Source organism: Cyprinus carpio, chromosome B3, assembly GCF_018340385.1.
Source record: "Cyprinus carpio isolate SPL01 chromosome B3, ASM1834038v1, whole genome shotgun sequence".
Taxonomy (NCBI): domain Eukaryota; kingdom Metazoa; phylum Chordata; class Actinopteri; order Cypriniformes; family Cyprinidae; genus Cyprinus; species Cyprinus carpio.
Window position 1 is genome coordinate 8096546 of NC_056599.1, and position 4123 is coordinate 8100668.

A 4123-nucleotide genomic window follows, 5' to 3' on the forward strand; every position below is an offset into this window, starting at 1 on the left:
AGAAAGACTTCAGCCCTGCTCTCCATACAAGGTCTGCAGCTCCTATAAAACAAAATAGCACACACACACACACACACACACACACGCACACACTCAAACACAACAAAAATAATTAACACAAGATTTAGGCAGGCAACACAGCTGACACTTAATGCCTGCCAAACACACAATAACTGAATTAACCAAATTAAATCAAAACACAACTGGACCATATGAATGCAAAAAAGCAAAGCACTTAAGCGTCAAAACCGTATTAACACGAAATTCATGAATGTTCAACCAGGAACAAGACAGCGGTGACGTCACTGCGTGCCCCTATCACTCTACAACACAGGGGAAAACTAGTCATGTTAACCAGTCACCATAAAACATTTATGTAATAAAACCCACCTTAATTAGACCTACCAGATAACAGGCACAGGGACCCGGGAGTCAGTAGAAGTGAAGATAATACTCCATAGATGCAATGCGAAGTATAGTTTCGGTTTAATCACTCAGCCGGTGGAGCTCAGGATACGCAAGGAAAATAACTCAGCATATACAGTCGTCATCCGCCCATACACAGCATTATATTGACTATAATACAAGCATGAATTACTAACGAAACGCAAGCAAATCCACACACCATTACAGCCATTAAAACGCATAACGTTACCTGAATGTAGTCGCATATGCAGATGCGAGACACACGCCGCCACCAACAATAAGTCAAAGCCACAATATCTGCAGCCACGGAGATAACTACAGTTGCCGCAATCGTCCTGCAAAGCCAAAATCACAGCAGCCCTCAGTCCATGAACCAGAAGCGAAACGGGATCCCAGGGAAGTGACGCTCATCTAAGTCACACACGCATGTTGTTTATATACACATAATCCAACCTCCTCTATTGGCCCCAACCAATGAATAAACTAATGCCTAATGATGAACTTACCGATCTCTCCCTGCCACAGTCCACCCCCAAGGTCTTACATCGTCGCCCCGACGATCAACTTAGTCCCATGGCCTAAAAATAGCAGAGGCTGCCGTAGAAGCTGTATGAGCCTCCGACACTACCCTACCTACAGTCCGAGGGAGATGATGAACATTAGAGTGGTGGCCAGCGGTGGTTCGTCGCGACCGTCGAGCCCCATTCTCATCCCTAACGGATGGAACGTTTGCCAACAAATCTGAAGATAACTCACTAGCTTGTCTTACCCCTAAATTAGGCGCAAGGAAGGATGTTGGCACAACTCCTGATGGCGCTACAGAACCTGTGGAGGATGATTCTACACAATCTAGTTCAACAGGATGTGATACTCCCGGTACCTGGTGTCCCCCTGGAATAACCAACAACCACTCTGGTTCAGACTCATCCTCCGGCACACTCACTTGTTCCAATGGAGGGTTAACTTCAGAACTTTGATGGGTCTGATTACCCTCAAATACCAATGACCCCCTCCGAATACATGCCTTTAATGAGGACCGATGAACATGTTTCACTCGATCTGGCTCTCCCAGTGGTGCTACTGAATAGACAGCGCCGCCCGCCTTGGGTGCTCTCACTACCCGATGTACAACCGAGCTCCATAAATCCTGAATCTTCTGACGACCCCCCTCTTACCATAATCTCGGAGGTACACCAACTGGCCTTCCTTTAACGGGACATCATGAACACCTTGATCATAGTTGGCCTTACGGCGGTCCGCGGCCTGCCTTAACCGTTCACGAGCCCCCGCAAAAGCAACCTGAAGTCGGGCTTGGTGTTCCACCACCCAATCATGTACAGTACCTGGTACCGCCTCCTGGACCCTACCAAGAAGGAAATCCACAGGGAGCCGGGGTTCCTGCCCAAACATCAGGAAATGGGGCGTCTCTCACCGGTGGACTGGTGGGGAGTGGAATTATAACAAAACAACAACTGTGGGAGACAAGACACCCAATCTCGTTTCTTTGACACTGGGAGGGTACGCAAAAGATTATGTAACGTACGATTAAACCTCTCGCATTGACCATTTCCCGCTGGGTGATAAGGTGTAGTACGAGACCTTTGAATGTTATACAAGGCACACAGCTGTTGCATCAGACAAGACTCAAAATTGCGGCCCTGGTCGGAATGAATCCGACCAGGAACCCCGAACTTGTAAAACCAATCCACCACCAACACTCCAACAACGGTCTCGGCCCTCTGGTCCCGAGTAGGGACAGCCATACTGTATTTGGTGAAGACGTCGGTCATCACTAATACATTTTCTATCCCTGTCCGAGATGGCTCGAGGACCGTGAAATCAATTGCCAAAATCTCGTTAGGCCGGGATGCCAGCAAATGACCCATGAAGCTCCGGGCAGCGGGCTGAATGTCCTTGGCCACTTGGCATCGCTCACACTCCCTACACCACTGAGCTACCTCCAAAGCCAAACTAGGCCAATAACAGCGCTGCCTGACTAACTCCGTGGTGCGCTCAATTCCTTGATGCCCATGATCTTGATGCAGCGAGGTCAGCACCTCTATACGCAGTGCAGTAGGTAGCAATACCTGCAGGAACTCCTCCCCACAGTTAGGACGGAGAACTCTACGATAGACTACCCCCTCCTGTTCCACTAACCTATCCCACTGACGAAGGAGGGCTAAGGCTGGCTTTGACAGCAGTCGGCGCTCTTCCCCACTAGGGAACCTCTTACTCTCCCACAACCCCAGGACTTCACTAAACACAGGGTCAGCCCTCTGTAACGACCGCATCTCCTCACCTGAGTAACTAGGAAAAGACATCATAACAGCCTGAGTAACTGGAAGAACCACCCTATCTTCCAAGGCCCGATGTACCTCCACAGGCACACTAGTGCCCAAGGTCTCAATACCCAAACCCCAATTAAGGGAGCATGGTGGGTTCTGTCGTGAGAGGGCATCTGCATTCTTATTACTTCTCCCTGACCTATACCTGATCTCAAAATCAAAGGAGGCCAGTTGTGCAGCCCAGCGCTGTTCTGTAGCGCCAAGTTTAGCTGACGCCAAATGACTTAGGGGGTTGTTGTCTGTAAACACAACACATTTCTGCCCTAATAGGTATTCCCTAAATTTCTCAGTCATGGCCCACTTGAGCGCAAGAAACTCCAATTTCATTGAGCTGTAATTTGACATATTGCGCTCAGTGGGCCGAAGACTGCGGCTGGCATATGCAATGGGCCGCACCTGACCTCCCTGCTCCTGGGAAAGGACTGCCCCCAGTCCTGCATGACTGGCATCCACTTCCAGGATAAAAGGCTGGGAGAAGTCTGCATATGCCAAAACGGGTGCTGATGTAAGTTTACTTTTCAGCCCCTCAAAACTCTGTTGGCACTGGTCGGTCCATGCTGCCCTGAAATCCTGAGAAGCTCGCTTCTTGGGCCTTACCTCTGCAAATTCAGCCACTAACCGATGTAATGGAGCCGCAAATTTTGCAAAGCCCTCGACAAATCGACGATAGTAACTTGCGAACCCCAGAAAGGAACGCAACTCCCCAACAGTCTCTGGTTGACGCCACTGTGACACTACCTCCACTTTACTGGGGTCTGTGGACACCCCCTCAGAGGAGATCACATGCCCAAGGTATTTTACCGCTTTCTGAAAAAAAATGAGCATTTCTCCAACCTAGCCTTTAACCCCTCCCGCTCTAATCGACTCAAGACAACTTCCAACCGCATGAGATGTTGGGCCACAGATGACGAGAATACAACAATGTCATCAAGATATAACAGCAGAGATTGCCCTTGCTGATCACCAAATAATCGTTGCATCAGCCGCTGAAAGGTGCTAGGGGCATTACAAAGCCCAAAGGGCATACGGTTGTACTCAAATAACCCGAAGGGGGTACAAAAAGCAGTCTTGGGTTGATCTCTCACAGCCATTGGGACTTGATTGTACCCGCTGGCTAAATCCATGGTGGAAAACCAGCGGGCCCCAGTTACGGAATCCAAAGATTCCTCGATGCGTGGTAAAGGAAACGCATCCTTGCGAGTCTTTGAATTCAACTGACGGTAGTCTACACACATGCGCAGACCACCGTCCTTTTTCTTCACCAGGACTATTGGCGAGGCATAAGGGCTACTGCTCTCCTTGATCACTTGCGCCTCAAGCAACTGATTAATATGGGCTTTAACGACCTCATA

At 49.2% G+C, this 4123-nt stretch overlaps 1 long non-coding RNA gene across 1 annotated transcript; it reads right to left on the reverse strand.

Moving 5' to 3' along the window:
- Positions 1–252: 252 nt before the first annotated feature.
- On the reverse strand, positions 253–816 carry LOC122136457. The gene is made up of 3 exons (XR_006154137.1): positions 656–816; positions 406–576; positions 253–323 (listed from the first exon to the last, which is right to left on the reverse strand). It is a non-coding gene; the product is annotated as an uncharacterized LOC122136457 (long non-coding RNA).
- Between the last annotated feature and the right edge of the window lie 3307 nt (positions 817–4123).